This window comes from Euprymna scolopes, chromosome 18 (genome assembly GCF_053919585.1).
Source record: "Euprymna scolopes isolate OS-2025 chromosome 18, ASM5391958v1, whole genome shotgun sequence".
Taxonomy (NCBI): Eukaryota; Metazoa; Mollusca; class Cephalopoda; order Sepiida; family Sepiolidae; genus Euprymna; species Euprymna scolopes.
Window position 1 is genome coordinate 103,186,150 of NC_136499.1, and position 13,369 is coordinate 103,199,518.

At 35.3% G+C, this 13,369-nt stretch overlaps 1 long non-coding RNA gene across 2 annotated transcripts in view; it reads right to left on the reverse strand.

Annotated features, from left to right (window-relative positions):
• Positions 1 to 13,369, reverse strand: part of LOC145297724 (uncharacterized) — a 229,286-nt gene that overhangs the window by 141,772 nt on the left and 74,145 nt on the right. For both annotated transcript variants that reach the window (XR_013870316.1, XR_013870315.1), the window contains exon 2: positions 8,912 to 9,028. This is a non-coding gene — a long non-coding RNA (uncharacterized LOC145297724). The remainder of the gene's footprint in view (positions 1 to 8,911; positions 9,029 to 13,369) is intronic.

The window sequence follows — 13,369 nt, forward strand, 5'->3', positions numbered from 1 at the left end:
GATAGCTGTAAAGGCAGGGTCATCAGATTAAACGGTAGACAAAACAAAGTCGGACGATGTCGAATGATGTTACGTTTTTAAATTGGAAACTAAGGTTTTCGAATCAGTATCTCTCAGGAAGCCATGCAAACAAGACAGGGCCAATAATGTAGAACAATCTAAGACGAATGTTACTTTGATATCTGGTTGTCTTCGTCATTCATTTCGTTAAGTTAAAAAATAAGGTTTAAGAAGTAAATAATTATTAAGATAACGTTAGTCTCTCTCCTAAATCCCTTCTTTCCAATAAAACGTTGAACGCCTCACTTGCGTCTTTCCTGCATGGAAAGTGTTATTCATTACAGAGAAGAGATGATCGATGGCTAGGAGTAGAAACAGAAAACACGTAAAAAACCAGCACATATAAACATCCCGCACACATATGTATGAAGACATTTATTTGCTTTGTTGATTACTCTTTAATGAAAAAATTACAAGTTGACAACATCCCATAATGAAATTGGAGAAAAATCTAAAAAAATTAATCTATATATATCTATATATATATATATATATATATATATATATATATATATATATATATATATATATATATAAAAGTGAGAATGTGTGAATGAGGACAACTCTCAACCTATATTACTCCATGAACTTTTGATATACAGACTTGAAATTTCGTATATAGGGTATTCAGACATGTGGAAATCTTTTTTAATCAGTTTTCATCTGTAAAAAAGGGCTGCTAAGGGGTCAAAATTTAAAAATTGGTACTAGGGGAGGGTCATCGGATTTTTATCTGTTAACTGTTTGAATCGTTTACATGACAGCTTCCTTATGTTAAGAATAAGTAAATTTGAAAACCCCTTTTTAAAGATTGTGGTGATGTGACCTAATGGTAAGTACTTGACTTGTTGTCTTTGTTCCGATCTTAGTTTGGGTATTTTTTTTTTTAATTACAAGAAGTGAACTGTTTAGAAAAAGCATAATACTCGCATGCACATATCTCAGTTTTTTTCTGTTTTTTTTTCTTCTTCTTTTTAAGGAATTTAATGTTACGTTTAATACCGGGCAACACTGGGTTGATCTGCTAGCAAATAAAATTGAAAATAATACAGTCAATATCAATTGGCACTTATTTTAAATTAGGAGCACATTAAATTCTTTGTTAAATCAATAAAAAATTTTGGTGCTTGTCTATAAACGGGCCAAACAAAACTTTTTTACAAGAAAAATCTGTAAAAAATCTTTATAATGTATGTACTTATCACTGCATGAAAATGGCATATTCCAAAAATCACGTAAATCGATTAAGTAGTTTTTTTATTTAAGAAAATCAAATATTATGAGGCATTTTATCGAAGAATGACTTCACGCCATCTTGTTTATGAATGATAAACTGCTAGCGACACCTATTGGGAATGTTTGGAATATAAGATCAGCAAGGGGCAGACAGTCGACTTTCCAAGCTCTAGAAAAAAAAAAAACTTGGAAAATTAAGACATTTATAGGTTTTTGGGGACGTTGAAAACGAAAATAACATTTAAAATTCCAGCAAACGAGTAGTTTCCAAGATATCTGGGGGCCTCACCATCGGATATAGTTTTAGGTCATATCCAGAACCTTTGGGTCAGGAAGCCAGTATCTTCGACAGCCTGATCAAGCAGGACTAGTGAGCTACAAAAGTTTTAACAGAAAAATAAATGTCTGCCATTGATCAACAAATTTAGTTACTTTCTTTGGTGGCTCGTTAAAAGTCATAGTCCCGTGTAATAAGTGTATTATTATTAGTCTAAAAAGAAATTTTTTACGTCATTATTTTAATAGATTTTATTGTGGGTACTTCAATAGTCACGGACTTAGAAACTCGGCATATTTATAGACTGCAGTAGCATTTGTGAAGTCTATTAAAAAAATTTTAAAAAAAGAAAGAAAAAAGAAAGCATCCTGCGATTCCTACAAAAACTGCTGACTTTGCATGTCTGGAATAAATGATTGTTGAACCTTTTAATCTTCAGTTGCTGGCTCAACTACTGAATTCTATTGAAAAGTGTACTCACACATCTACTCACGCACGCACATAGACTTCCTTTCTATCTAGAGACAATAAACACCCTCTGTAAGGATGCCTGCATGGGAGTCTATAATGATGCAAGTATTGAGCAACTTCCAACCGCAACCCTCGTGAATTAACCTTGCTCGATTCAAGAGACAATGAAAAGTCCAGGATGACTGGAAACAATGCCGGGATAAGCATGGGAAGTCTTGTGTTAGTTAAGAGTTTTTCCTTCTCATAGACTTGCTGCACAACCAAGGCTTGAAAGTCTAGTCTACTACCATTTAATCTATAGCTGAAGTGAGGATATATGGATTCATATCTTTGCCAAGGGTATGAGTGAAAGTGGTTCACAAGCTCCGACAGAACTCCAACGCAGAACGTCAAGCCTGTTCCGTACACACCATCTAGTCACATTTTTTATGTTCAGCAGAAGTGGTTCAAGGAAAATCTGAAGGTCTCCCCCAAACAGTTCGGTTTGTATTCTAACTCATGGAAAAAACTAACCCAAGACAGATGTACCTGGCGTGTCGCAACTCACAAAGGAGGGGGAGGGGACTAGCTGAATCCGCATAGAAAATTATTTCCGCAATAAAACATCACAGATCACAAACCATGAAAGACGCAGACCAGAAGTTGTAGGCCTGAGTTTTGCCCTCCTTTGGGCTCATTAGTAAAACATCTCCAAACTCAGGATTCAAAACCCAAGTGACTTGCATGTGAGGCAAGTACCCTGCCATTTACAAGAATGTCTATTGACTAACAGGAATTAATACTTAATGCAAAAATGACCAAATTTAACATTCAACCATCAATTTGGTATAAAGTACTCATTCCAAGTCAACGGTCCATAACTTTTCACAGGAAAAAGTCGTTTATTTCATACTAATCTGGATGCCCAACGTTGCCTGGGTGTTTGGAAGTGTAAAAAAAAAAAGATAGTAGGCAGGCGCAGGCTTAAACCCGTGACACAAAGGCAGAAAAGAGCATGAAAGAAAATCTGACATCTTTCCCCTACTCCATGACACGACCAGAAGTGTAAAGCGTTCAAATTTAGTGTAGTCAATCAAAAACAAAAAGATGGTGTGGCTTTTAAACCTCCCACAAAAGCCAATAAGACAGAAGTTCGTTTTTAATGTGTGTGTGTGTGGGGGGGGGGCAACTCCCCCAAAAAGGGGGCACTTTGGTAGTATCCAAATAAATAGTACTTATCTCAGTATGAAGAGTTTCCACTATATTGATTAAGGACCAATTACAGAACAGATACTACCCGGCCAGAAGGCAAGGCGTTGGCGTTTGAATAGTTTCGCTTTATCTATAAATATAAAAGCAAAAATGTATGTATGTGTGTTCGCTTTTTCTGTATGTCTACAAAAGGCTTTTTTTCAGAGAAGTGGTCGGTCGCCTAACAACTTTTTATATCACATGTAAATCGTAATATCTCAGAGTTAACAATGGAGCTCGCCTGTCTATTTAATTTGTTCGACTTCGGGAAGATAAATATTCAACATTTGTGGCTCGCCGCATGTGGATTAGTCTTTTTCCTATAATAAAAGCGACACTAATTCTGGCGGTATTTTCTGTCTATCGGCGGAAATGTCCGAAAGTAATCAGCTTTGATCAATGTGGAAATATTTTCCATATATCAAACAATTGCTATTCAATTTGGACAAGGGGAGCTGTCCCCGCCTCCCCAACATCTTGGGAAAATAAAAATAAAAAAAAAGCGTTCCCGCAGTAAATGAAATACTATCCCGCAGTCAAACTTGACCTCATCAGGTCATTAAAACGTGCACCTGCCAAATCCAAGTGATTAAATAAATTCAAACGTCTTTCCGTTAGCATCTCCAGGTGGCGCAATCGTTAACGTCGCACTCTTTTTTTTTTCACACTTTAATTTTCAACTTTGCCTCAAGGATTCGCGTTCGATCCTCATACTTACCTACCAAAACATTTTTTTTTTTATTTTACCCCCCCCCCCGGAGTTTTGATTTACCCAAAACCACACACACCTCCAAACACCCGGGCAACCCCAGGTACCCCTCGCTAGTTTATATAAAAAAGACAAACAGCTGACATGACGGCACGGTGGGAAAAATGTCCGTTTGCGAATCTGAGATATTACGAACTGGGAAGTATGCGAGAACCCCCCACCCAAAAAGCCTTTCACAGACATACACAAACGCTTGCGCCCATTTTGTCCTTTATATAATAGATTACAGTAGCTCTGCATATTATTTTTATGCAACAATAACTACTTGTATGCTATTCTTATTGACAAGTTTAGATAGTTTTATTGCTACACAGAAAATGTTTAGCTTTTATTCTAAACCATTCTTTGGCAATCTTATTATTACTACTTCCTATTATAAAGCAGACTAAACCAGATTATATTTCGTTGTTTTTTTGTTTTTTTTATTGTGTAAAATCTATCACAATATCTAAATTATTTTCAAGTCTTTTTCTTTTTATGTTGAATGAATATATTTATATTACTGAAATTAGAAACCTAGCCTCTAACACGCTTGCATAAAAACCTGACAGAGATATGGGACAAGAGAAAGTAGCAACCTTAGTTTAAGTCAGTCTCTCTAATGATACTGATCTAAACAGAATTGAGATGGAGAAGATAATACTAGTCTCTCGCTCCTTGACGAGGTTCAAAAGAGAGTCGCCAATCTGATAGGTCCTGAACTGGCATCTAAGCTTCAGCCTCTGTCCCATCGACGAAACGTTGTATCCCTCTGCCTGTTCTACAAGTATTATAATGGTGAATGCTCTGATGAACTGCAAGCACGTGCCCCCACGATGTGAACACCCTCGACAGACCCGACAGGCTGCAAAATCCTACCCCACACTGTAGAAATCCCTAGATGTAAAAGATCTTTCTACTCCAGTAGTTTCTTCCCTAGAACCGCTAGACTTTGGAATTCCATTCCAGGAGGTCCCTGCTTCCCCAACTTTACTGACGTGCAGAAGTTCAAGTGCAACGTGAACCAACATCTTGCTGCCCAAATCCCTACATAGTACCCCAGTAGTTGTTGCCCCTGTTAGTAGCCCCCTACACCAAAGTGGCAATGTGCCTTGTATGGGGTGAAAATGTAAAAAAAAAAAAAAAAAAAAAAAAAAAAAAAGAAAATAAAACGCCAAATGTTTTTTTTTCTTACGACATGAAAAGAAATTTGAATCTTAAGATATCCATCGTTTCAGTAATTCATACGATAAATTGAGCTAATGAAAAAGAATTCCAAAAACTACCTGGCGAATATACCCGGTAAACCAAGCGCAAGAGAGATTCAAACAATTGTGCTTTAACGTGATGGTTAGAATCTTCAAAATACAAAACAAAACAAAAAATCTTTCGGTTGGAGTTTCTGAAATAGCAGATGAATATCTGGCATCCAGTAGGATACCTCATGCCCATAAAAAAAGAGAGAAAGAGATAAGAGAGGGGGAATAAGGGGGGGATATATAAATGAAGAAAATATGAAGTCGGTTTATGTAAATTTGTGAATGTCGTCCTGACGTCATTCCAACAAGATTAAAGTTACTTACAATTGTTTGGAAATAATCTGATTAGATTCATGTGAGAGTGAGAGAGAGAGTGAGACAGAGACGTGGGTACAATTTCAATGATTAAACAAAGAACATGATGTGTGTTTGTATGTGAAAGAGGGGGAAGGGGGTTGAAAGACACATATTTACATAACATGCCCAGAGGAGACCAGGCAGAACAAGAAAAAAAGTCATAATAAAACGATAAAAATGTTTACATGATTTCCTGCCATGAAACAGATTATGACGTTTTTTTCTATCCAACAAATCGTTTGATGAACACCAGCAGGTTTATAAGAGGCTTTCGACTTCAGTCCATCACAATTTTTCGTTAGTGTGTATCACATGAAAAGAAACTGGAATCTTAGGAAGATCTGCATCATTCCAGTAATTTATAGGAGCAACTAGACTCTTATAAAAGAATTTTAAAAAAACTACAAATATACCCAGTGAACCAAGAGATATTCAAACAATTGCACATATAGGGATAGTGAGAATCTTAAGATCTCTCGGTTGAAATATCTGAGTTAGAGGGTAAATGTTTAGAATCCTGTAGGATGTCCCCAGCGTTAACAAACTAAGAAAATTTAAAAAAAAAAAAAGAAAAAAGTTTGAACTAGTATTTTTAAATCCATTCATATATCTAGAGGCTGTCATTTAATGAATTTGAAACAGCAAGAAACTCAAAATAGCAAAGGTTGAATTGATTTAAAATCTTTTTGGGGTGCTACTGTACAAGATGGGCACCAAATTTCTAACTTCGAAAAATTAGGTCACGTGATATTGCAAGACTGGTATAACAGTCAAATGACAAAACCTAGTCTTTTTTTTATGCCCAAACTCCACCGAAAAATCAGAGTTTTTAATTTTAGAAACAAAACAATTTTTCGTTTATTTTTTTTTTTTATTCTTCATTTTTATATTATGTAAATCTTAACCCTTAATGAAACTATTTTTAATTAAATTTAATTTCTTATGAAAATTCTTTGAACTGTTTTTTTTTTTCTTGTTCAAAGAGAGGAAACAGATAAATATTTTTTTTTGATTATCTTTTTAAGCAAAAAAAAAAAAAAAAAAAAAAAAAATACTTATTTAATTGTCATGTCGAAAATAGAAATATATAAAAAATTATGAAAATCCAATCAAGTAGAAAGTTATTTCCAGTTAAAAGTAATTTAAGGGGAAAATTGCATCACGAAGAGATGTTTTAGAGTAGACCAGGAAGATTGCAGAAACATGGGAACATAACTCAGAAAGTATATTTGTGTGTAGCCGATATCGAAAGACTTTTTTCTTTTTTTACTAAAAACACTATAGCAGTTTTTCTACTCAATGAATTCTCGTAATTTTTTGATATATTACTATTTTCGACATGACAATTCAGTAAGTAATATTGTTTTTGCTTAAAAGGACATATTTAAAAAACTGATCTGTCGACTACCTTAACAAGCACCAAATTAGTCTTCACTCCAATCAAGTGTGTGATCGTGTCAAGTGGTGATAATAGTCCATTATTGCAGACCCCAACATAGCCTCGGGATCAACACAAAAGAAAATGAAGAAATGGCAACGGTCTGCAGTTAAACTTGGTTTTGTTGCTCGAGACCTTCACCATGGTGGTTGCTATTGGGGTGCTACAAATGACCTGTCAACCAGTCCTGTCCATCCTTCCTTGTCCTCTGCACGTTTGACCACCTCGCGCAGCTTCCATTCTGCGACGTTGTCTTCCCATCTCTTCTTCTGACTTCCTTCTCCTCTGACTATTCCCTAGAGCACTGTCTTGGCAAGCCTCTATCCTCTTGTTACGTGGCCGAACCATTTTAGTTTGCGCCTCCTGATTGTGGTGAGATCCTCATAAGGATCAATGGCTTGCCTTGTTCTGTTTTTGACTTCCTCATTGGTTATGTGGGTCTTTTGAAGAGATGCCAAGCAGTCTTTTGAAGCATCTATTTCTGAGGTCTGAATCCTCTCCTCTAATTCTGCTGCAAGCATCCACGTTTCGCAATCATACAGGAAAACTGAGTGGACAAGGGAATGCATGAGTCTTATCCTTAAGCTGAGCTTGATTGCCTTGTCCTTCAAAGTGATGTTCAACTTAGCCAGTGTTGCAACCGTCATTGCAATTCTGGCTTGAGATGAGGTGACTTAAAAACAAAGAATATTCTTCTCTTGTAGACAGATTTTTTTTTTTTTTTTTTTTTTTTTTTTTTTACGCCAGTGAAGACCTCATGGTTTCTTTTAACCACTGGACAATGTGCCAACAGATTTTGTTTGTTTATTGAAGGATCACGATTTATCAAGTCTAACGGCCACTAGAGGATAGGGGTTAATGAGATGGAATGATGGGGAGCTGAAAGATGAAAACCTCAAAAGACGACTTAGGATGATTAAGAGAATGAACTAAGATTTCGTACTTGTACCGATGCCATGATTCTGCAAACATCCAGAATGCTTTTTTTCACTTATGAAAAAAAATGAAGGGAGGTGACGGTGATCAAGTGGTTAATGACGCAGACCGACAACCCAAGTGTTTCAAGTTCAAATCCAGTTCGTTCCACCAAAAATTATTTTCAGTTAGGATGTTGGCAAACTTCTCATGGTCCCTTTTTTAAGTACCCGATGTCTTTCTAGAAAGGATTCTGACTACAAAAATATCGGGGAAACCAATAATAGAATCTTCTGACACATGTGATATATGATGATGATGAAAAATGAAGAACCTCATGAGAGGATTGGTGAATGAAATGAACTAAGTTTGGTTACTTATGAGAATGGTATATGACAGGAATTTGTAGATATTGGGTTGGAAGAAGACTGCTGTAGTCTACAAGGAAATAATTACATGGCAACATAGTCCACAAATGAGCTGCTTTGTTAAAAATTTCTACTTATGGAAACTTTGTCTGATGCAAGCCACATGGAAACAAAAAGGAATGTTAATTTTCTACTGAGAGTTCTTGATGTGAATGGTTTTTAAGGGGATACTAAAGATTGGAGCTCAGTCGAACAGTTTCCATAAAAGTAACAACAAAATAGAGAGAGACTAACAACTTCTAGGGTCATTGACCCTTGCTCGATGCTGATGATTAGCAGAAGTATATAAGTACAAAAAAAAAATTCTTTGGAAAAGGCAGCTCAGTGGATGATAGTTTCTGTTTTATATACAAAACGAAATCAAAAGAATCATTGCGAAAGATATTTCAATTTTTATTGATTATAATGTTCTCATATGATAGTATTCCACAAGGGTACATTTTGAAAAAAAAATTTAAAAAAATTTGTGAATCCCGCAACTTTGTGACTTACCTGCTTCGACGACTCCACCGAACTTTGGCGCTCATTCCAAGAGAATAAAAAGGAATTCTTATGTACTTCACTCTCCTCACGGGAGTTCACCATCAGGTAATCCATGACCAGGTTCACCTTGAAAAAAAAAAAAAAAAAAAAAAAAAAAAATTAATCACGAGGTGTCAAAAATGGTTAATTACTGTTCGACATTAATTAACTAGCGTTCATAATTTTAACATTAACTTTGCAAAAATTTGGTCTCCAAATTTTCAGCCTTTACTTCAACAACTTAGCCTTTTAATTTGTAGTTAACGTTGGTTGAGGTTCCAATCACGACAATCAGTCCGACAGAAACTGTCATTTTAGTGACCTTTTTGCTGTCGAGGTGATGCAAAATATTCTGTGTAGTCCTAGGAGGTTCACCCTCCCAGGCCTTGCGTCCTGGCTTTCGGGAGGAACAAGTTTATCGCTTGTTGCCTGAGACACCCTTACTGGGGAATACCAACCAGGCTGAACCGGAAGTGCTCTAGCTCCCTTCTAATGCATCTTGTTTCTTTGATGTTGTATTCAACCGTAAGATGGACATTTTTTTTTTTTTTTTTAAATCTTTAAACGATGTTTTTGAAATCTCGTTTAAATTCCCTAATCCTTGAATATTTCTGATTGAATTACCCTGATGAGCAGAGAATTGTTATTTTAATTAATTTATTTATTTTTACGATCAATTACTGTTGGCTTTTGTGGCTGTACAAATATTGCTTCAATAATGTGCTGCTTTGGTAATGGCAGATTTCGTTTTAGATTTTTTTTTTCTATTTTAGTTTTTCCTATTTTATTTTGTTCTATTTAATAATTTTTTTTTTTTTTTTTTTTTTACATCGTATGTCAATCGTTTAGTAGTTTAGTACAGAGTTCGTCTCCTAATTATACCATGCTAGCAAATAATAAACCTTCTCCGGTCACGCATACTACACCGCCTCCACCTACAATAGAGGTAATACATGCGACGGATGGTATCAACAATACAGATACATTAGCCTTCTCCCTTGAATTGGCCATTAAAAGTAAAGTTTCGGTTCCAGTCTTATACAAAATATACATTAGATGTCTCTTTCATTATTGCTTTCTCTCGATTCCTCAGTTTTGTTTCCTAATCTTTCAATGTTTTTTTCAATTAAATTACGATGATGAGCAGCAGACAATTCCGTCCTTTCTTTCTTCAATCAATTACTTTTGGCTTTCGTGATTGCATAAATATTGCTTCAAATCTGTCTCTTCTGTAATGGCAGTTTTTTTTTGTTTGTTTGTTTTTTTAGTTTTTCTTTTCTATTAGTTTAGTAGTTTATTAAACGCTTCAATATTTAAAAACATTATTTTCCCATAATATCATAAACCCATCGATGGAGGAGAAAGCAGCTACTGATAAGCCTGACAACTCTCTTGCGGTTAAAAAGAAAAAAAAAAGAAAGAAAAAAAGGAAGAAGGAAGAAAAAAAAGGAAAAAGGAAGGAAAAAGGAAGAAAAAAAAGGAAAAGGAAGAAAAAAAAGGAAAAGGAAGAAAAAAAAGGAAAAAGGAAGAAAAAAAGGAAAAAGGAAGAAAAAAAGGAAAAAGGAAAAAAGGAAAAAGGAAAAAAGGAAAAAGGAAAAAAGGAAAAAGAAAAAAGGAAAAAGATAAAAGGAAAAAGAAAAAAGGAAAAAAGGAAAAAGAAAAAAGGAAAAAAAGGAAAAAGAAAGAAAATGAAAAAAAGGGGGAATAACTGATCAGCATATTTATCACGTATATCAACTTCCTGTCTGATATAACCTGCTGACATTTACTCCTAACCTCTAGAGGTGGTACCAGATTAGACTGTCTGAAGACACTGGCTTTAATCAAATATTGGTGCGATTTTTTTCCTTTCCCTTTGCAAAACTCAATCATGTTCTGCAAAACAAAAAAACAATTTTCCTCTATAAAGCAACCTTATATGATTAGCCTGAAACTAACCCTTTCTCAAAGAGAGAAGATAATGCCTAGAAGGGTGGACCTCCTAAAACTGCACAAAACCAAAATCAGACATCAGCCAGGAGGCAAACAGCCATCTCAACAATGGCTTAGACCAAAGTCTTTAATTCGGCCCATGGAGCTCTTATGAAAAACGTAAAAATATTCAGGAAAAAATTTTTTTAATAGAAATGTGTGAAAATTGTGGAGGTTTTTTTTTTTTTTTTTTTTTTTTTTTGTTCAGAAAATGATTAAGAACATGAGGTTTTGGAGAAACAGTTTTCACTAAAAAGTTAATGAGCAAAACACATCCTCCTGTATTCCACCTCTTCTCCTTCTTGACTAGTGCCGGTCTTCGTTTTCATTGGTCTTCTGCACTTACACATTGTTCAATCACAAAGCTTGCTGAAAACTTTGGTGATGTCATACGGGAAAATACTGCCGAGGTATATTATGAAACAGCAAGAAAGAACAGAAAACAAAAAAATACACCGAAATCGAAATAGACACCAGAAAACAAGGATGGGAACAACATAAAAGAGCAGAAAAGTTCCTGGAGGAGCTTAACCAGGAATATATATAAACATGGATGCTTCACTCCAATGGCTCAAGAGTGGGAGACTTCCATTTGATGAAGGAAGACTCATTGTAGCTAGTCAAGATCGGGGCTTTTTTTTTTTTTTTTTTTTACATAGGTATCACCACTTATCAAGGCCAAGAGGCCACTCGAGGATAAGGGTTAACGAGTGTACAATAGAAATTGGACAATATAATAATCGTTAGTAATGGAAATTCAGTAAATTTGTAAACTTATATAGAACGGTTCACCAAAAACTTGTTTCCGTTAAACTTGAAGACAACCATGGCTAGCCTACATGCTAATGACCAATGCAGGTTTTGCTGCCACTCGGCGATTGAGAGTCCAAGCAACCTAATGTCTGCATATGGCCAATCTTATTTGCGGATGGTCTTTACACGGTCACAACAATGTAAATATCTCCATTGGAAGATCTGTAGAGAGATGCAACTTGACAGATCGTCGACTGGGAACATGAACCACCACCGATAACATCAAACGGAAAAGTGACATACAGGCGGGCAGATACATAAAAGACAAGGCCATCAAGCCAGATATTGTAATATGGAACAAGCCCGAAAGAACTGCGTTCATTATCGATGTCACAGTCCCAAATTTTAGCCTGAATAAAGCTGAACGGGAAAAGACCTAAAAAATGATTTTAAAAGAAAAAAAAAAAAAAAGGTCTCTGAAAGAAATAAACATTATTCCGGTTGTGACAAGAGCAACTTGCTTAATAAAAATAGAATCTCCAAAAATACTTAGAAGCAATCCCTGGAAGACGAAGCTGTAACGAAATACAAATAGCAGCCATAAAAGGAACAGCGTCTATTCTTAAAAGAGCCCTCGGATATAAATTTAAATCATAACGGAATCAAGTGTTACCTCGAGGAGGGATTAGCCCCTTGATCCCTTAAAACTTACTGAGGTAAAATAAAAAATGAAAATAAAAAACATAAGTATTTTTTTTTTAAATTAATGTTTACTTAATAAAATTGATAGACCACTGCGATAGCACTTTTGTGACGGACCGCCTCCTCCTCCTCCTCCTCCTATTCTCATATTTATTATTCAATTTAATATTGAACAACAGAGTATCATATCGATGAGTATTTAATGTACTTCGAAGAAAACGTTAATTAAACTTTTCTGGGAAATGAAGAAACAGACTAAAGTTAATGCCGGTTATTTTTATACCTTTGGCCTAGCAACGTAATGACTACCACCCATTAGCTTGACGAGGGAGAACTTTTTTTTTTTTTTTTTTTTTTTTTTTTTTTTTTTGCGGCAAAGAAGTCACTTCGTGAAGAATTTGAAAAGAAAATTCAGTTAGCCGTTCGCTACCAAGGACAATGGATGATCTTTTGCAATGACTGAAATCAGAAAGTATCTTGTTAAAAAAAAAAAAAATGAAAAGGACTAACAGCCAATGACAATACAGAAAAAAAATGTAACAGCGTCGTTGTTTCTACTTGTTTGCCTCCCCACGAGAGCAGAGTTAGACACGAGGTCGGTTTTTAATGTGGGGAAAATCCAGTTCCCCCCCCCCAAAAGGGGGCCCACTGGATAAGAACAAAAAATAAAAATCGTCTCAGTCTTGAAGGATTTCTCTTCCAATGACCGAGGACAGAAAAGGTGAAGTCTAGCATCATGGAGTGGGTTTCTAACATTATTTTGTATGATTTTTTTTAGTTTAAACTCAGTTTCCCAAAATGCACGTATTTAACAGTCTTTTTCACATACATCGATAAACACTGTATGATTTTCGAACCGATTAAATGTTTTAAAGTCAGTAAAACCGTCAAAAAATTTTCCAGATAGGTAGAAGAGTAACTCGTCTTGCCTTTGATAACATTTTTTTTTTTTGTCATATTTTTTAAGTTTTTAACCACTTTTTCGTACGTCTGTGGATTATA